The sequence below is a fragment of the Lagenorhynchus albirostris genome, chromosome 11 (assembly GCF_949774975.1).
Source record: "Lagenorhynchus albirostris chromosome 11, mLagAlb1.1, whole genome shotgun sequence".
Taxonomy (NCBI): Eukaryota; Metazoa; Chordata; class Mammalia; order Artiodactyla; family Delphinidae; genus Lagenorhynchus; species Lagenorhynchus albirostris.
The window spans coordinates 90811702-90833896 of record NC_083105.1 but is presented as its reverse complement, the minus strand read 5'-3'; the positions used below and the strand labels follow the sequence as shown (position 1 = coordinate 90833896).

Here is a 22195-nt window from a genome sequence, read left to right as displayed (position 1 = left end):
TCAGTGGGCAGTTCTGCCTGACTTGAAGTCCTCAGCCAAAGTGTTTACCAGCCTTGGAGACTGTTCTATGGCCCTGCTCAGGCATGGAAACAAATTTGCAGCCCCACCGAAATGCCCAGTATAGCCTTCAGTGCTGTCCAACCAGGAAGCCTGATCTGAGAATCCAGGCAGCCACTGAGCCCATACTATAGTTGCACATGGGCAGGAAGCCAAGGGGCACTCCTATACATCTTTTAGGTATAACCTCTGGTCCTGCCAAATCAAGGAGCCCTAAGAATGACCCTGGGAACCCAGCCTCTAGTACCTCCAAGTCAGAGCCCAGCCTACAGCCCCACCTGCCACAGAGACCAGCCTACTGTCCCATCCCACAACAGAGCCCAGACCATGACCTTACCTGATTACTGAATGCAGCTTCCCACCGGTGGGATCCACTGGCAGGGATCCCAGCCAGTGACCCCATCCAAATATTTAGCATAGCCTGAGGTCCCATTCCATGAGGGAACCTGGATAGTGGCCCTTCCCAGCTAAGGAGCACAGCCTCTTAACACCACCAACTGCAGGAAACAAAGGACCTTCCTCACCAAAGAGACCAGCCAGTGACTTTGCCCAACAGTGGAGCAGTGCCAGTGGTGCACAGGATCACAAAGCCCAGCCTGCAACTGTACCCGTCTTCAGGCTACAGCAATGTTACAACTGATGCCACAGGAATAAAACGGATCACACAAGACTACTATGAACAAATATACAGCAACACATTAGATAACCTAGAATAAATAAATAAATTTCTAGAAACATATAATCTACTAAGACTGAATCATGAAGAAATAGAAAATCTGAATAGACTAATGAGTAAGAGATTGAATCAGTAATCAGAAACCTCCCAAAACAGAAAATCCAAAAGCCAGATGGTTTCACTGGTGAATCCTATAAAACATTTAAAAAAGAATTAATACTAATTCTTCTCAAACCCTTCCAAAACTTTGAAGAGTAGGGAACACTTCCAAACTCATTTTATGAGGCTAGCATAATCTTCATACCAAAGCTAGAAAAGAACACTACAATAAAAGGAAACTATAGGCCAATATCCCTAATGAATATAGATGCAACGATTCTCAAGAAAATAGTAGCAAATCAAACTCAACATTACATTAAAAAGATCATACATCACGACAAAGTAGGTTTCATCCCTGGAATGCTGGGATAGTTCAACATATAGAAAGCAGTACATGTGATACACCACATCAACAGAATAAAAGATAAAAATCATCTGATTATCTCAATGGATGCAGAAAAATTATTTGACAAATTCAACATTTTTCATAATAAAACTATCAATAAATTCAGTATAGAAGAAACATACCTCAACATAATAAAGGCCATTTATGACAGGCCTACAGCTAATGTCATACAGAATGGTGAAAATTTAAAAGCTTTCCTCTAAAATCAAGGAAAACACAAGGGTGCACACTAATGTCACTACTCCTATGCAAAATAGTACTAGAAGTCCTAACCAGAGCAGTCAGGCAAGTAAAATAAATAAAAGGTATTAAAATCAGAAAGGAAGAAGTAAAGTTGTTTTTGCTTGAAGGTGTCTTAATCTTATATATAGAAAATCCTAAAGACTCCACCAAAAAGCTGTTAGAACTAATAGATGAATTCAATAAATTTGCAGGATACAAACTCAACATACAAAGTCAATTGCATTTCTACATAATAAAAATGAGTTGTCTGAAAAAGAAATAAAGAAAACAGTCCCATTCATAATAACATCAAAAACAATGAAATATTTAGGAATAAGGAGGTAAATTTCAAGGGACCTAAAATATCTAAAACAATCTTCAAAAGAGACATATAATGTATTTCAGGACTCACATTTCCTGATTTCAAAACTTAGCACAAAGCCACAATAATTAAAACAGTGTGGTAATGACATAATGACAGACGAAGACTAATGAAATAAAAAAGAGATTCCAGAAATAAACCTCCATATATATGGTCAAGTTATTTTTGCCCAGACCATTCAATGAGGAAAGTACAGTCTTTTCAATAAATGATACTGGGAAAACTGGCTATCCACATACAAAGGATGAAATTAGATGCTTACCTAACATTAAATATACAAATAAATGTAAAATGGAACAAAGGTCTAAATGTAAGACCTAAAACTGTAAAGCAGTTTGAAGAAAACATAGGGCAAAATCTTCATGACATTGAACTTGGCAATGATTTTTTGTGTATGATACCAAAAGCATAGTCAAAAAAGGAAAAATATGTATACTGGCCTTCATGGAAATTTAAAATTTTTATGCATCAAAAGAAAATACTGACTGGGTGAAAAGGCAACCCACTGAATGGGAGAAAAATCTGGAAATCATTTATTTGACAAGGAATTAATATCCAGGATATATAGAGAACTTGGATTTTAAAGAAAAGCAATAGAGAAAATTTAGGGCATTTAGAGTTTGAGTGGCCAGCATTCTAACGAGAATGAAAATCATTAAAATCAGGCATACTTTTGTCCTGTTTTATCCTTTCTGGATATTTGCTGATTCACAATATGAAACACAGAGGTCTAGGAGAAATTAGTGACCTAGAATTTGTAGTAGTCTCACTGATCTGGGGGGAAAAAAACTGAAATTTAGGATCATCAAGGTACATAGGATTTGAGACACCAAGATCACAGAAAGAAAACACATTGAAATGTTGCCTGCATTCTATATGCAATTGTTTCATATGGCACTTGCTGGCTTCTCAGATAAACAGGTAAGTCAAAATGCATGAGCAAGAATGCTGAGCATGGAAAGTGGCAAGCTAAATGGAAAAACTCAATAGTCTCACAGTGCTTGGAGACAAAAATTGGAGACTGGGATTTTCCAAGGTGTTGTAGCCCTAGTAAACCCTTCTAGTTGAGAAAGTAGAAAGAACATGCCTAAAAATAAGAACAAATTTGAGACACACCAGCCTCAATTGTTTCAGTATGCTCTGTTAATTTGTTACATAATGTCCAAAAGAAACAAATTATTTGTTGGGGAATACCACAACATATGTAGCCTTATCATTTTTATATAAAATGATTACCATTCAAAAAAGATGACTAGGCTTGGCAAGAAACAGGATAAAATAAAAGCAAAAGAAAAACTAAACAATTCAAAAAAGAATGAAATAATACCATTTGCAGCAACATGGATGGACCTAGAGATTATATACTAAGTGAAGTAAGTCAGAAAAAGAAAGACAAATATCATATATCACATATATGTGGAGTCTAAAAAAGATGATACAAATGAATTATGTACAAAACAGAAATAGACCCACAGACATAGAAGACAAACTTATGGTTACCAAAGGGGAAAGGGGTTGGGGAGAGATAAATTAGGAGTTTGGGATTAACAGATATACATTACTATATATAAAATAGATAAACAATAAGGACCTATTATATAGCACAGGGAACTACACTCAATGTTTTGTAATAAGCTATAAGGGAAAAGAATCTGAAAAGAAATAAATACACATGTACCTACAACTGAATCACTTTGCTGTACATGTGAAACTAACACAACACTGTACAGCAACTACACTTCAATTTAAAAAAAAAAGAAAAGAAACAGATAAATCAGATATTGGTTTTTAAAATCACTCTAATTAATATGTTTAATACAATAAATTAAAATAAAGAGAATCTCATCAGAATCTTAAATCTATACAAAGAAGACACAGGCCTTGCAGGACATTTTTGGTCTTGTCCAAAATGTCCAGAAGACACTTCGTCCACAAAAAGGTCCTTGAGGGCTTCCCTGGTGGCGCAGTGGTTGAGAGTCCACCTGCCGATGCAGGGGACACGGGTTCGTGCCCCGGTCCAGGAAGATCTCACAGTGGAGTGGCTAAGCCCGTGAGCCATGGCTGCTGAGCCTGCGTGTCTGGAGCCTGTGCTCCGCAACAGGAGAGGCCACAACAGTGAGAGGCCCGCGTACCGCAAAAAAAAAAAAAAAGGTCCTTGAAATTTAGCCCTACTCAAAATGTCCATGAGCATGTTTGGTCCATGTTGAAAGGTTTTAGACAGGACCAAATTTCTGCTAATCAGACAAAGGTAATGCAAAATTGTATCTTTTTTGTTTGTAAAAATAAAATAAACTTAAAAATTTAGTAAACAGATTTAGCAACAGATTTGACACAGCAAAACAATGGTTATTGAATTGAAAGATGAATCAATTAATATATCCTGGAAAATCATAGGTGAAAAAAATTGGAAAATACTAAAAAGAAGATAAATGACAAATAGGACATGATAACATTATTGAATATACCATGGGATTTCAGTTCTATTGGGAAAAACATAGCAAAATGGGGGCAAGAAACAATATTTCAACAGAAATTGACTAAAAAGTTTTCAAACTGATAAAAGATATCAAGTATGATGAATGCAAAGAAACATACGCATAGGCACAGAATAGCAAACTGACTACTAACCCCAGAGATAAAAAGATCAATGAAAAACAGAGAAAGAGATGCATAATATTTTTAGAGAAGCAGCAATATGATGGAGACCAGATTTTTCAAGAAAAAGATAATTTTAGTGAAAGTACAGCTTTAACATTCTGGTAAAATAACTGCCAACAAAAATCCACTTTGGGGTTTTTATCTTCAAAAAAGAAAGGTGAAAAATGATCTCATGCAAATAAAATTGGTACAGATATAATTAGTTGCCCTAAGGCCCAAACTAAAAGAAATGCTAAAGAAAATTATTCAAGAGATTTAAAACTACATATATCAGTCAATAGGTTAAGTAGAAATAAACCTAATTCAAATAAACTCAGTTATCTAAACAGAGACAATATTTGTAAGACTTAAAAAAAAAACGGACCACAATATCTGCTGTTTAAAAAAGGTAAACCATCAATATAAAGACATTGAAAGTTTATAAGTAAAGAATGGGAAAAATATATCATGCAAAAACTAACCAAAAGGGTACATCAATAGTCTATTTAGACATGAATTTAAAGAATGTATAGAAGATCTCAAAAATATATTAAAATGTTGAGTACATGAGTGGACATGTACTCAACGAGCTCAGAAATGCTATAAAACAAGTCTAAATAAATTTCAAAGAACTGAAATAATGCAGAGAACTTTTTCTAAACACAATTGTATTAATTTAGAAATCAATAGCAAACTAATACATAGATATTTTTCAAACATTTCAAGTAAGGAATAGGTTACAAAAGAAATCAAAAGAAAAATTAGAAAATATTTTAAACTGAATGAAAATAAAGTCATAGGTATTAAAATGTGTGGGATGCAACTAAAACAGCAGTGAGAGGCAAAGTTAAAAGTACAAATGTTTCAGGGCTTCCCTGGTGGCACAGTGGTTGAGAGTCCGCCTGCCGAGGCAGGGGACATGGGTTTGTGCTCCGGTCCGGGAAGATCCCACAGGCCATGGAGTGGCTAGGCCCGTGAGACATGGCCGCTGAGCCTGCACGTCTGGAGCCTGTGCTCTGCAACGGGAGAGGCCACAACAGTGAGAGGCCCGTGTACCGCAAAAAAAAAAAAAAAAAAAGTACAAATGTTTCTACTAGCAAAGTCAATGATTCCAGTTTTTAACCTTAAGAAGTTACAAAAGAGAATTCGCTGGTTGTCCAGTGGTTAGGGGTCCATGCTTCCACTGCAGGGGGCATGGGTTGGATCCCTGGTTGGGAAATTAAGATTCCACATGCTGCGCAGTGTAGCACCACCCCCCCCAAAAAAAAAGAAAGAAAGAAATTACAAAATAAGTAAAAATTAAAGTCATTAAAGAGAAAAAATGATGAAAATAAATTAGAAATTGAAGAAACAGTAGTCAACACATTCAAAAATTGGTTCTTTGAAAAGAGTAATAAAACTGATAAGCAGCTAGTACAACTAACTGATCAAGAAGAGACTGAAAACAAATTAATAATAAAAGAATTGAGAAAGACATTACTATAGATCCTATAGATTTCACAGGAAAAATAAATGAATACTATGAAAAAGTATATGCCAACACTTTTGATAAGTTAGAAAAAATAGGTAAGTTAAAAACACAATTAGCTAAACACAGAAGAAATAAAAATTTAAAAATATAATTAGTGCTGTGTCTACTTAAAAAATTGAAACCATATTAAGAAACTCTTTAACAAATAGAACTCCAGGTCTAATCATTTCAATAATGACTTCTATCAATGAGGAAGAAATAAGTATTTTCAGAATAAAGAAGAAAAGGGAATAAAAATAAGATTATTTAGGTAACCAGCATAACCTCATACTAAACTCTGTCTAAAGTATTGCAAGAAAAAAATAGTTTATACCAATATCACTCATAAGCATAGGTAAAAATATCCTTACCAAAATACAGTCTACTCTCATTATTTACAGGTTCCATATTTGTGAATTTGCCTACTGGCTAAAACTTATTTGTAACTTCAGATCAATATGTGAAGTGCTTTCTAGGTTATTTGCAGACATGCATATGCACAGAGCAGCCAAAAATTGAGTCACCAGAAGAGCATGTTCCCAGATGATGTCAAATAAGGTGGCATTCTGCCTTCTTGTTTTAGCTTTCATACTTAAAACTGTCCTTTTCACAGTTCATTTAATGCTATGTTTTTCACATTCGTGTGCTTTTTGTTGGTGATTTTGCTGTTTAAAATAGCCCACAAGTGTAGTGCTGAATTGCTGTCTATGTTCTTAAGTGAAAGGAAGCTGTGATATGCCCTCAGGAGAAAAATCAAATGTTAGATAAGCTTTGTTCAAGCATAAGTTATAGTACTTTAGCCATGAATTCTATGTAAATTAATCAACAATATATATTGAATAAGGTGTCTTTGAATAGAAAAACATAGAAAACAAGGTTAAGTATTGATTAGTTGAGGAAATATTGGGACCAGAGGCTTGCAGAAGCCTAACTTTTGTCCTTCCCTAAATGCAATGGTTCCATATTTACTAACTCAATGTTTGTGGTGACTTTATAGAACAAAAATACCACAAATAATGAGAATCAACTGTATTGGCAAATCAAAGCCAACAATATAAGTAAAAAGCTAATACAACATGACAATAAGAGTTCTTACCAGGAATGCAAAGTTGGTTTCATACTGGAAAAATAAATGTAATTTACCACATTATCAGAATAAAGGAGAAAAAAATGATCATCCATCAATAAATAAGAAAAACATTTGAAAAATTCAAAATATAATTAAAATTCAGCAAACTAGGAGTGAAAGATAACTTCCTCAACCCATCAAATGTATTTGTGTATGTATTTACATATGCATGAATACATATAAAAATACATACGTACATATTTTAAATTGTGATACTAATTCAAAGTCGGCAGCCTAATTTCTCCCCCATGAAATAAGCAAGATTTCAGGCTACCAGGAAGATAAACAAGAAGGATTTTTTTTTATAAAATTGCATGAATGTTAAAATAAAAAATTAAACAACTTTAATCTAAAGTGTTATAAAAACCTAATACTAGGAATTCCTGGGCGGTCTAGTGGTTACAACTCTGTGCTTCCATTGCAGGGGTGAGAGTTTTGATCCCTGGTTGGGGAACTAAGATACTGCAAGCCATGCAGCACAGCCAAAAAAATTTTTAAATAAAAAATAAATAAAAAATACAAAACTAATACTTATGCCTGTTGGTCACCTGCAGTTCCTCTTTGAAAAAAGGTCTATTCAGTTCTTCTGTCCATTTTTCAGTTGCATTTTTTTTTTGATGTTGAGTTGTATGAGCTGTTTATATGTATTGAATATTAATCCCTTATCAGTCATATCATTTGCAAATATTCTCTCATTCAGTAGATTGTCTTTTTTATTTTATCAATGATTTCCTTTGTTGTGCAAAAGATTTTAAGTTTAATTAGGTCCCATTTGCTTATTTTTGCTTTTATTTCCTTTACTTTAGGAGACAGATAAAAAAAAAATATTACTGAGATTTAAGTCAAAGAGTGTTCTGCCTATGTTTTCCTCTAGAAGTTTTATACTATTCCATCTTACATTTAGGTCTTTAATCTATTTTGAGTTTATTTTTGTGTATGGTGTTAGAGAATGTTCTAATATCATTATTTTACATGTAGCTGTCCAGTTTTCCCAGGACAGCTTATTGAAGAGACTATCTTTTCTCCATTTTATATTCTTGCCTCCTTTGTCATAGATTAATTGACCATAAGTGTATGGGTTTATTTCTGGACTCTCTATCTTGTTCCGTTGATCTATTGTGTCTGTTTCTGTGCCAGTACCATGTCTTTTTGATTACTGTAGTTTTGTAGTATTCTCTGAAGTCAGGGAGCATGATTCTTCCAGCTCTGTTCTTTCTCAAGATTGTTTTGGCTATTTGGGGTCTTTTGGGGTTTCATACAAAGTTTTAAATTATTTTAAATGCCATTGGTATTTTCATACAGATTGCACTGAATCTGTAGATTACCTTAGGTAGTATAATCATTCAAAAAATGAAAATCAAAACTGAAATGAGATATTATCTCACACCTGTCAGAATTATTATCATCAAAAAGAACACAAATAACAAATTTTGGTGAGGATGTAGAGAAAAGGGAACACTCATATACTGTTGGTGGGAATGAAAATTGGTGCAGCCATTTTGGAAAACAGTGTGGAGGTTTCCCAAAAAACTAAAAATATAACTACCATATGACCTAGCAATTCCACTCCTGGGTATATATCTGAAAAAAACAAAAACACTAATTCTAAAAGATACAAGCACCCTATATTCATAACAGCCTTATTTACAATTGCCAAGATATGGAAGCAACCTAAGTGTCCATCAACAGGTGAGTGGATAAAGAAGATGTGGTATACCTATATACAATGGAATACCACTCAGCCAAAAAGAAAGGAACAAAATTTTGTCATTTGCATTCACATGGATGGACTTGGAGGGCATTATTCTAAGTGAAATAAGTCAGATAGAGAAAGACAAATACTATATAATATCACTTATATGTGGATTATTTGTAAACCCCTCTATCTGTAGAAATAGATAATGACATATGCGCTATTATAAGCATGGTTAATGCTGCCAAAAAGAGAGTTTAACCTCCAGTTCTCAGTTGGATTCCCTTTAAAGTTGGAGACTGCTGATGCTTCATATAATGACTCTTCACTTTTCTTACTTGTTTCCATTTCAGCAGTTACCATTTTTGTCCTGGCCCTCATAACTTCACACATGGATTACTTCAACAAACATCTAGCTGTTCTCCTTCAATTCAGTTTCATGACAATCCATCCTTCATAGTGCTTATAAAATTAATCTTCCTGAAACACTGTTTCATCACATCTCTTTCCTGTTCCAGAATGATGTGGTTCCTGCTTTCTTGCTGAGTCAAACATAAGGGCTCTCTACTTTCTCCTTTTAAATTCTGCTCTTATCAGCCTGATACATCTTTATGGACCTTTGACATAGTCATGTAATCTTCTGGCTCTCCATATGACATGGCTGCTCCGTGTCTGTGATTTTCAACTCTTTCATTCTTTCTTTCTATAGGGCTCCCTCTTCTTTCAACCATATCTCATTTCTTCCTCCAAGAGTAACTGCATATTCACCTTTTCCAAATCCTCTTTTTACTTATTTCCCATTTGTCACCTTCTAGTAGATGTTTACTCTTAATTTACACTTAAAATTCACTAATGGTTACATATTTGCAAGTTAAACTTCACTGTTCCTCATGAGGAAGGATATGTATATATACTTAAGATTCTTGCAAATAGTAACATGGGTTCTAATTCTCTCGTGTGCTTTCAGGATTCATAACACAATGCACTATGTGAAGAAAACATTTGGCCTATGTAATACTTTACTCATACAGGAATATTATGGTTTATTTTCATTCCACCATTTTAGAAGGAGACAGCTTATGAAGATGTATACATAATATGGTAAGAGAGCATAAACTGTATGTACCTGAGAAAAATAGAGTCAAGAAAGAACTTCTGACCAAAAGAAATGTATTGCTGAAGTCCTATAAACTTCATCAGAGCAGACCTCAAGTGTGGTTGCAGGCTTTCTGGCAGTCAACAAGTAGAAGGAATCCTTCACAGAAGCGAACTGTTTTCTTAGGAGTAGCATATCTAACTAGTATTCCTTATATTATAACCAGCCATATTCATAAGTTTAAAACTATTTTTAGACCAATAAATTTAGGCCTTTTCTACAATTTAACTTTTGAACCATGAAACGGAGCCAACTAAGACAGAAAAGTAGTAAAAGAATTGGAAAAAAATATTGGAGCAGAACTCCCTAATTTTCCAGGCGTTCATACTGGAAGCCGACCAAGTGCTTATATAAAAAGTGAACAAAATAGTTCAATGTTGAGTTGACCCTAAGGAAGAATGATCCAATGAACAATTATCTCTGTAATTTTAAAGGTAAGAGAGACTTGTAGGAAAAGGGGAACTTATTTTTAACCTATTGCTTCGTATTCACTCAACTTGCATGACCTTTTCTTTTAGATTATGAAACAGGCCCAGTGTTCTTTGCTAGATATAGCAGAAACTGTCTACATATTATACATTGCTCCTTTTTCCTTTAGAGAATCTCTATTATGTTCAGAAAGCCAATATAACAGCTAAAAATACTTCCTTCCCAAACTTTTTTCCAGTTGGGATAAGATATATGGCACAATCCTAATTAGACGTAAGATGAGAATTTCTGGGAGAGTTTTCACTTTGCTGATAAAGGTACTGCTCCTTGTGTTCCTCTTTTTTCTTCATGCCTGAAATGTAGCCATGATGTCTGGAGGAGAAGCAGTCCCTGACAGCCTCAAGACCACAGGAATAAAGATGAAGGCCTACATCTGTATATTGGAGGATAAAGAGAGAAAGGCCATATCTCTACGGCAATTGTTGAGCCACTGCCCGAGTCCAGAAATACCTTCCTACCTCTGGGCCTCAATGTTTAAGATTTAGGTTTGAATTGTGAAAGTGCCTTAGCCGAATATGCAAATGGTTGAAAGTGAGGTGAGGTTGAGTAGAAATCAGAGACCAAGCAGTATGGAGACAATGTCTTGACTTGACTGTAGGGCTGACATTTGACATTTAAGCCAGCGGTCCATTATCTAGTGCCTAAAGTGCCACAGTCATTGGAACCCAAGGGAGCTGCTCATGACAGGTAAGCATAATTTACATCATAATCAGGTGAGGGGCTGCAGTGTTTCTAACTGATCGGAATTCCAGCCAGAAACTCAATATATGTGCAGTAGCTATTCTTATTGCAGAAGATTGGTAAAATTAGATAAAATCTTTAAGTTCAAATTCCCCTCAAGCCGGGATTCAAAGCAGAACTTCCTACTGGATAAATGAACTACTAAAAGTAAGATGAGGCAAACAACTTCATAATCAGTCTACACAGTGGACACTGAGAGAAAAAAAACTCATCATATTCTGTATATAATTTGAAGCTATAGTCCATTGAATTCCTGAAAATTGGGTGTGAAGTATGAGAGAAAGAAAAGTCAGGCATGACTTTTCAGTGGAAGGCTTTTGGCTCAGCCACTGAAGGATGGAAGTACCATCAAGTGTACTGAGGAGATTTGAGGAGGAGCAGTTTCAGAAGGAATATCTGTTAAAGTTTGGACATGTACAATTTAAAATGTTTATTGGACATCCATCTGGAAATATTAAGTAGATTTTTAAATATGTGACTATACCTTTTAGGAGAGAATTCTAGGCAGGAGATACAAGTTTGAGAGTAGTCAGCAAATAGATAATAGGTAAAGTCAAGAGACTAACCAGACAAGCTAATAAATGGTGGATCCTGGATTAGAATTTAGTAAGGTCTAAGCAAAGATGTGAAGGCAGTGTCTTCAGTGAGTGGATCTGAAGAAGTCAGGGCTACTATTTAATGATAAAGCCATCTGACCTTCTTGCCTGAAAGGGAGGGCAGAGATGGTGTGGGGTGATTTTGTAACGAGAGGCTTGCTGTCATAAGGAAAATGGAGGAATCATCTCTTACCTGGAATTCAGGTTTTCCTGGATCAGGGAAATGATTGAGGTTATGTGTTAAGAGGGACTAGCTGAGGAAAGTAGATCAGAAAATAGTATCTCAATGGACTTCAAGGATAAGGAGAGCCAGAAGCACAAGTACTGATCTAGTGATTCCGAGAGCTCAGGAGAGCAATAGGATAAGTGAGTAAACAAGAGAGAAGAAGAATGTTATCAGAATTTATTATATTTAGTAATTTTTGTATGTAGTAAACTTATTTATTGTTGTGTATCTGATCATTTGGAAGTTTTTGTGTGTATGAATATGGTGTTTTTATTTCAGCAGGATCTCACTCAAGATGCTGTGTTGTCTTGTATATTTTCTTATTTTTGAATGTGAGCTATGATCTCTGCAACTTTATGTTTTGAGAAGTTTTGGGGTCTGAGTGAAAGGTGAGTTTCTCCCATGAAGATCTGCATTACTTCTACTAGGTACTGGAAGCAGTAACAATCCTAAAAGAAGACTAATAAATATGGAGCTTAAGGGACTTTTGGAATCAGAAAAGAAAATGTGAGTTGGTATTAGAATCTCTTATGAGGGTTGGTGTGTGGTGGTGCCTTTTTAGCAGATTTTTCTTTTCCTCCAGTTGGCTCCAAAGTCAGGACAAGAAGGTTTCCCTGTAGCTTTCTGTGGGGAAAATTCACCCTCTTATTTCCCACCATGCTATTTGCAGTACCAGTGGTCTGGGACCATACCCATGTGAAGGGACGTCTCTAGTCTTTGTTTGGAAGCTGGCTGTCACTGGCTTCCATTTGTCTTTAATGCAAAACTGGCTTCAGTTCTCTGGATTCCTGCTTCCCACTCAGTTTTGTCTTCTACTTCTTCTTTTTTCCCTAACTTGATGCTCTTAAACATTATTAGTATTTTAAAATTATGCATTATGTGTAGGTTGTTTTGTAAAGGACTGTAGTTGAGAAGCCCATAGACTGCTTGTCAGACCCTTTGTTTTCTAAAGAATATGTTGCTGGGCCCACTATCTTTACAAGGCTAGACACTGGACATGTAATTGAATTACTTGTCCATACAATTAAAATAAGCTTTTATAGTACAGACTTCAAGATTCTGACTCATGTGATAGATACTAACTTAGGTAATGGATATGATATTGTTCACTTCTAACTTCATTATGGGATTCATTATGGGATGTATTCAAAGTAACTGGGGTTTAATCTTGACTGTACTATTTGTCACATTCCCAAAGTTAACAGGAGAGTGCTCTATAACTCATCCCTATTCTCAGCAAAGTACTATGGCTTTAATAAGGGCAATTTCATCATTAAATATAAAATTGGCATGAAATGGTAGAGTAGTCTCAGTAACTTGTTCCTGTGATAGAAAACAGACATGTACTCTGGGACTATACATTTGGCACGCTCAGTGATAAATTAAATTTTTGTTTTTAATTGTCTCAATACCCATCATTAACAACTGTTTTGAGGCTAAAAGAATGTAACTGTTTTTCAAATTTATAGTTTTCTTCCTCAACTTTTGAGTAAATGTTTTCTGTCTCATTAACTTATCTCATGTATCTTGATGTGAGAAGAGATTACCTAAATATTTGTATACTGTGTTTTGGTATCTTTCTGTAGATGAGTACATAAATGACTTAAGATGTATAGAAATACAAAAAGTTAGGAAATAAATGTTATGCTTATTTTTCTTTACCTTATTTTTCAGGTCCTTTCTGTCTTTGCAGATCATCAGAACAATTGGTAGTAAAGCTGGTAGGTCAGTGTAGACAGCTATTATCTCATTCATTAACACCAAAACTGGTATGGACTGCCCTGCCACTGGACCATACTCCTTTTAATATTTTATGTCCATTTTCTACCCATTCTACCCATGGGTAGAATTCCTTGCTTAGGAACCTTAATTGTTCTTCTGGTTATAATACCATGTTTGGAGAGAATATACTTTTCTATGCAAAGCTGATTATCAAGATTTTTTTTTTTCTTTGCCATGGCTGCAGTCCAGCGTGCCTGCCTAGACAACGTTAAGTATTGAACAATAGTTAGAAAAATAAATGGAAATATAATGTATTGACCAATGTCATGCTAAGCCAGGAGAAGTTTTTTTCTTTGCATTGATCTGAGAGATTTAACATTTGGATTATGATGTAGCCTTTGACTTTTGGCTCTAAGCTCACAGAGTAAATTCATCTTCTATTTAAGGGGCATTCAAACTGGTGTTTGACCCACTTTAGAGCTGGCCACCAGGTGGCAGATATAACCGTTCTCATGTTAATAGCTGAACAAAATTGGATCTAATTTCTTTAACCATATGTTGACACCAGAGAGCTACTAGTGTTAAAATCTTGGAATATCATTTAGTTTTACTTTGGTTTTTGTGTGTGGATGTGCATAAAACCAGATATTTGGAACATTCATGCCATCTGCACACTTCATATTGTTATTCTAATGTACATATTCAAGTTTCAAAAGGGGATTTTTTTTTTTAATCATGCTAGGTTGCTGATTAGTTGATGAGTTAGAGCGAAACCAAACTTGTGCACGTCTATTTTGACTACTGGGTAAACCAGAAAATCAAGAGTGAAGAGGGCCTCAAATGGAGAGGAGTTCAAGGGCATTGCTGAGGGAGAGAGAAAGGACGACAAAATTTTCCATAAATTGGTTCTCCCATCTTTAGTAACAGCCAGTTTTCTCAAACATGAAAATCGTTTCCAAGAAGCAACTTTACTGCTTTTCCTCACAATTAGAGAAAAGGAGGCAGTGGTGTCCAAATGATGCTTGACAGCCTGGGTAACAAGCACCAACCATCTGTGCTATTGCAGCTCTGTTTGTATTTTTAATGTTTACACATACAGCAAAGATAATTAAAAATAACTATAATTAAAAATGATTACAACAAATTACTTTTCCCTCAACAGTAATATGTGTCTGTAACTTATAAGTTACTTACTAAAGTAACCTTTATGGAGTCTAACAAGAAAACGATGCAATTCCTGCCTCGTTTCTCAAAGTTTAGAGACTTGAGGGAGGGGAGCTCTTCCCAACCATGAAACTATTTGGCTCAGAGTACTTCGCAAACTATTGATAATATAGGAATTACTTCTGTATCAATAATACAAGAAAATTATTTTTTCTGTGAAGGAAAGACTAAATGTAGTTTCTTTCCCTAAAAACCTAAAGTTAAATGACTAGGAAGGGATTAAAAAAAACAAACTTACCCCCTTGCATAGTCCTTAAAAAATTAAAACTATTTTTTCAAGGTGTCATATGAAATATGGAGAGACCATTCCCATCAGGAACAATACTCTTCTCTGCCTTGTCAAGAATCTTGGAGTCTTTCAATATCCTCCAATTACCTTTTCTAAAGAAGATGTTGGTTAATAATGTAAGTCGAAGAGTCTTTCCAGGGAAAGAGTAGGGAAGTTGACATAATCTTTACGGAAAGGTTTGAAATTTAGCCAGGAAGTACAGGTTAAGGGTGTGACCCTTGGAACTAGACCATCTGGATACTAATTCCACGTCCTGCATTTTCTAGGGATGGGCTAATGTCATTTGTGCCTCAGTTTTCTCATCTACACCATGTGGGTTATAACATATCTCAAATAATAGTGGCAACGATAGAGTGAATTAACACACATAATGCTTGAAGCAATACATGTACACAGTAAATTTAATAGTAACAAATATTAATAACTACTTATATTTATAGTTGGCCATCCGTGAGAGGTCTATGACTATGCCTTTAAGTTTTTATGCCCTTCAAACCATTGGCAATTGCTAAGTTCCCTGCATCCTATTTATGTTTACTAAAGGAGACTCTGTAGCTATAGAATAGTTTAAATTAGGGAACAGGGTATTCACATCTATTGGATTCTGTTTTGAGGATTTCAAGGGGAGTCAGAATGAAATTGTAAGACAAATTAGCATCCTTTTGAGGATATTAATAATATTTTAATTAGTAATTTTTCAGCTTTATTGGGGTATGATTGACAAATAAAAATTGTATATATTTAAGGTGTTCAATGTGATGATTTGAGATACATATGCATTCTGAAATGATTACCATAATCAAGCTAATTACATATCTCTTACCTCACATTGTTACTATTTTGAGTGTGTGTGTGTGTGTGAAGAATACTTAAGATCTACTCTCAGCAAATTTCAAACACACAATATATTATTATTAACTCTAGCCTCCATGCTGTACATTATGTCTCCAGAATTTATTCATCTTATAACTGAAAGTTTATGCCCTTTGACTAACACTTCATTGCCCCACCCAACCCTCAGCCCCTGGTACCACCACTCTACTCTCTGTTCTAAAAGTTTGACTCTTTAGATTCCACATGTAGTGAGATCATATAGTATTTGTCTTTCTGTGTCTGGCTTATTTAACTTAGCATAATGTTCTCCAGATTCATCCATGTTGTCACAAATAGCAGCATTTCCCATTTCTTCACAAACTGGCCAATTCTTGTTATCTTTTCTCTTTTTGATAGTAGCCATTCTAACAGGTGGACGTGACATCTCATTGTGGTTTGGTTTGCATTTCCCTGATGATTAGTGAAACTGAACACATTTTTCTGTATACAAATGAATAAAAATGGCATTTGTATGTCATATTTTGAGAAATGTCTATTCAAGTACTTTGCCCATTTTAAAATCAGATTATTTCTTTTCTTGCTATTGAGTTGAGTTCCTTATATGTTTTGGAAATTAACCCCTTATGGGTTATATCATTTGCAAGTGTTTTCTCTCATTTCATAGATTGTCCCATCACTCTGCTGATTGTTTCCTTTCCAATACAGAAGCTGTTTAGTTTAATGCAATCTTGTCATTTTTTACTTTCATTGCCTGTGTTTCTGAGATCATATTTTAAAAACGATTGCCCAGACTAATGTCAAGAAACTCGTTTCCTATATTTTCTTCTAATAAAGTAAGTTGAATAATATTTTAAAATCAGTGTCTTATTAGGGCACTAATGGGCCTGAGGATGTTGTAGATGAGGAGAAAATCTGCTTCTCATTTTAGAAAATATCATACTATAGATTACCTTGGCTCAAGTTACCTCTTTTTGTGTAGATCACTTCTGCTTCTGTAAGAATTTCTTGGAATTTACAGAGAGAATCTCCCACATGCTCAGGAAGTCTGCTTCTAGGATATTCATACTGTGGTGCCTGACAATGGCCGTCATATTCCTGCCAGGACCAGGAGGAACTGTCTTTCTCTGCTGTTGCTCTACAGTCCCCACCAGGCATAACAATTTGTTATTGGAAACAGATCTGACCCTTCAGGATACCAAAATTATGTTTGTACCTCAACCTAGAACCAAGACATAATCTAGAGGCTGATGACATTTTCAAGTAACAGCAACTCCATTTTTCTCAGAGTTCCTATTCTTTCCAATAGCTAAAGGTTTCTTATCTACCTATTCAAATTCAGCAGGGCAATTCCTGTTTTTCTTAAGGATACATTCTTTCCTGGGAAGCTAGCTTGATGTTCAGCTTCCTTCGCAAATAGGCTTCTGTCAGACTGTTTGCAAAGCATGCCCATATATGTCCAAATTCCAGTAGAAGTCATACTTAAATGCCTTTCCAGAAGCCTTCTTAATCTCTATAAATCAGTTTCCTTTAGATCAGACACACCAGTCCATGAAAGATGCCCAGAGAACATCTAACATTTAAGTAGCATTGTATTGATTTTGTTTACTAGAGAAATAGGAAATATTATTGTATGTATATATAAGGGTTATTTAGGTGTCTTCTGAAGGTCCTGCTGCCTCCCAGTGTTCCTTGGTGATAAACTGGGATACCCCATCAATCTCCTCCTCAGAAGACAGTCTCTCCATTGCCCCAGCCACCATGTTCCCCAGACAGCCAAGAGGGCAGCACAGCTGTTGACCTTGTTCAGGGTCAACAGGAACAGGATCAGCAGCAGAGTGACACAGCTGAAGGCCAGCACCACAGCCAGCAAGTCCTTCAGTGTCTTACAGGAGGCTTTAAACCAAGATACTGGTGGCTTCTTGAACTTCAGCAGCTCCATGACCACCATGTCTATGTTCCCTTCCCCAGGGAACTCACGGTGACTTTAGGGTAGAAAGAACTTTTAAAACATATTTTGGTTACAGATACTCTGCCTTTACTATTTTTTGAATAATGCAAACTCAAGCAACTTCACAAAAAGATTCTACAGTAGTCCTCCCTTATCAGTGGCTTCCTTTTTCACAATTTCAGTTATCCACGTCAACTGTGATTCAAATATTAAATGGAAAGTTCCAGAAATAAACAACTCATAAGTTTTAAATTGCATGCTATTCTGAGCAGCATGATGAAATCTTGTGCCATCCTGCTCCATCTCCCTGGAGGTGAATCATCCCCTTGTCCAGCATATCCTGCCAGTTAGTCACTTAGTAGACATCTGGGTTATCAGAGCAGCAGTTTCAGTATTGTAGTACTTGTGTTTAAGTAACCCTTATTTTACTTAATAATGACTCCAAAGCACAAGAGTAGTGATGCTGGCAATTCAGATATGCGAAAAGCTGTAAAGTGCTTACTTTAAGTGAAAAAGTGAAAGTTTTTAACTTAATAAGAAAAAATATTTATATGCTAAGGTTGCTAAGAACTACCATAAGAACGAATTTCAATTCATGAAACTGTGAAGAAGGAAAAAGAAATTCATGCTAGTTTTGCTGACATACCTCAAATTGCAAAAATTATGGTCATAGTGCATGACAAATGGTTAGTTAAGATGGAAAAAGCATTAAATTTGTACACTAAGACGTTTCGAGAGAGAGAGGGAGAAAGTGACCACATTCACATAACTTTTATTAAAGTGTATTGTTATAATTGTTTTATTTTTATTACTATTGTTGTTAATCTTTTACTATTGTAGCTATTGTTAATCTCTGTGCCTAATTTATAAATTAAACTTTATCATAGGTATGTATCTATAAGAAAAACCATAGCATAATGGATTTGGTACTATCCATAGTTTCCTGTGTCTACGGGGCATCTTGGAACATATCCCCTGAGGATAAGAAGGGACCACTGTAATTCAATTAAATTCAGGTAATCCCTGATAGTTTACCTTTCTTCTTTTTATCTTCTATTGAGCAACTCTTTCTCTTCTCTTTTCCTTGTCTCCTTGCTATATTCCTTGTTGCTCTCAAGCATGACTCTCTTTATGGGAAAATATGTTAGAATACTAGTTGAGAATGATTTTTCTTAGAATTATGTAAAGTCAGAATAACGCCTGAAGCTTCATTTTTAGTAAGTTGTAGTGTTTGGTTTTTAAAAAAATTAAAAAGAGAAAATAAACTCCTCTCTCTCTCTCTCTTTATATATATATATATATATATATATATATATATATATATAAAATAGAGTACATGTATTTAATGTATTTTCATCAAACGGATTTCATGTGTGTGTGCTTAACATCCTCCTAATTCTCTTAGGTTACATGTGAGCCCAAATGTTTTCACATTTGATACCACTGGTGAAATAATGGGATACAGCAAAGTGAAATAGTGGATTTAATATCTATTAGTGTGTAATGCTATGAGCTAAGTGGTAAACATTTGGGTCTGTTCTCTTATTTTCCCCAAGGGATTAATTTGGAGAGGAATGGTGGGAGGATCCTGCTATCACTGGTTCACAGATACCTAAGCATGATGACTTTCATTTTAAGGTAAATATGGGGAAAAAACGGCATAGATTACCACAGGAATATGGACAATTTGTAGATGATCATTTCATTTTACAAGAAAATAAAAATAACGGGTTGAGAAATTATGCATATTATATGTTTACAACACATTCATAGTAATTAAATGTTGCTTATTACAATATTAATGATTGAATAAGATTAAAATAAAATATCTAGCTTTAACATATTAAATTATTTAATCCTTATATTATTAGGGAAGTATTATGGTAAGAAGAATATTATGATATTACAGAAATAGAAAGTAAATAAATAAAGTTAGAAGAGCAATTCATGAGTGCCATGGACACAAAACCATACCAAATATTTATGTTGTGAGATTCCTGTCCACAAAGGCTAAGGCAAACCTGGCCAAAGCCAAGTTTTGTACCAAGAGCTGAATTATGCTGCTTTGTTTCTGAGAGTACTTCAAAGTGGGCAAGTCTGAACAGCAGTTGGCAAATCCAGGCTGAGGAGTGCCAAGGGCAGTACCCAAGAACTAAAGTTCTACATCAGGGCTAAGAGGCTTGTATTTTGAAACAACATGAGTTGAGTCAACATGAAGGAGCAGTCACTGAAGAGTGCAGAGTCATGAACAACTTTGAGATTCTAAGAACTTATTTTCAGTGTTATTGATTCCTGACCTGTTGTCAGAGAAACTATAATCAAGGATCAACATGATGTTGGAAAGCTATGGATGACTAGATACCACTCTCAGGGTAAAATTGGTTGGTAAAACATTTTTTAGTGAGAATTCATTCAACAGAGCAATTATTAAGTACCAAGTATGTACCAAAAACTATAGAATGAATTGCAGATACAACAGTGACTAACATATGGTCCTTGCTCACACCTGGAAATGAGAAATTGTAATGCACTTGTTGAACACTCCAGTGAGGATTAGTAGAAGGTGCTGTGGAAGCACAAGGATTATCACTGCACTTGGTCTCAGTTGGTCAGGGAAGACTTTCCAGATGAATAATGTCAAGACAGACCTTAAAATTGCATAAGAATTATCTAGATAATGGGAGAAGTCAGGGTGGACCCTGTACAAAGGCTTACAGTTTAGTGTTCAAGGAATATGAATCATAGGGGGCTAAAGCAAGTGTGGAAAGATAGATTCTGGGATCTCGGCTCTCCTTTTCATATTTTTGGGTGGGGGGAGTTGGTCAAGTAATACTGTTGAATTTATAAGACACAGAAAGTTTCTTCCATTAACATTTTTTCATGGGTAAAGAGCAGTATTTTTCATTAGTTGCTTGTATAATTAGAAGCAGCAGCACACACATCACCTGCTTATAAACATGTTTTAAGTACACACAGGAAAAGCTTTTCTAGTAAAGGATGGAGCTTACCTTGGAGAAGCACTTTTCGTTTGTTCTGTTGAACTACAATACACTTGGCTCATCCTGGATCCTTTAGACCAATGGACATTATGAACTTTTAGGAACTTTGTAATGGAATTTGTATCCTCAGAATAATCATTACAGGACTCTGCCACCTTTAGTAGAAAGTGAAAATTTGGATTTAGTAAAAATATAACACATAGTACCAACTTATCTACAAATATTTTAAAAATTTTCATCAGAAAGTGATTGCAAACCTAGGATTGATCATAAAGGATGTTGACTCAAGATTGACAGATATATAAAAGCAAACCCAAACTTAATCTACCAATTTTTTTTCTCCTTGACCAGATTTCAAGTGGAATGTGTTAACAAATCATGTTTAAAAAAATAATAAACAAAAATTCTATTTAAAATAATGTGTTTAGTGTGAAAAATGACAATATGGTAGAATGTAGAATGTAAAATAAATCTAGATTAATGAATAAAGGACAAAAGAATGTAAAGAATCACATGAAAGAGAGAATGGAAGAAAGTAACTCAGCTTCATTTTTTATTTTTCTAAATATTTGTTCTCTTACATCTCTCAGAAATTAAAAAAAAATTTTTTTCATGTAGGAAATCTATAGATTTTAATGATAATCTGTGCTGTCTTTATTGTAACAAGACAATGTGCATATCTTGTAGAAGTGGTAGGATTTGATGTCATCTTTCATGTGACTGGGGGAAAGAGATCTGCACAGAAAACAGTAGTTGTCACAAGTAACACAGATTATGACTTAATAGAGATGTTTCCTCAATTTTTGTCCTATGACAAAAGATCTCTGGGATTAAAAATTATATCACGATAAATGGTAATATTTGCCTATCTTTCCAAATGCAGCTTTGCTTTCAAGAGCAGTTTAATTCAGTCTGGTGAAGAGCTTGCCCCCAGTACTGACAAGAAGGTGAAGAGCCCTCCAGTATTCAGGCCACAGGAATAAGTTTTCATTAAGCACCTACTTTAACATGAAACTTAAAGATAACTCTGGTATGGAAATTTTAAAATTTCCCTTTAATCATTTATTTATTTATTCTGGAAATTGGAGATAAAGTTGATTTAAGGCAAAAGGTGATGGAATAAATTAGAATTCCAAAGTTAGCAAATTACATGTATAAAT

At 35.0% G+C, this 22195-nt stretch overlaps 1 long non-coding RNA gene across 1 annotated transcript in view; it reads right to left on the bottom strand.

The window, feature by feature from the left end:
- Positions 1–21099, bottom strand: part of LOC132528704 (uncharacterized) — a 40847-nt gene extending 19748 nt beyond the window's left edge. The window contains exon 1 of the long non-coding RNA XR_009543274.1: positions 21045–21099. This is a non-coding gene — a long non-coding RNA (uncharacterized LOC132528704). The remainder of the gene's footprint in view (positions 1–21044) is intronic.
- Positions 21100–22195: the final 1096 nt, after the last annotated feature.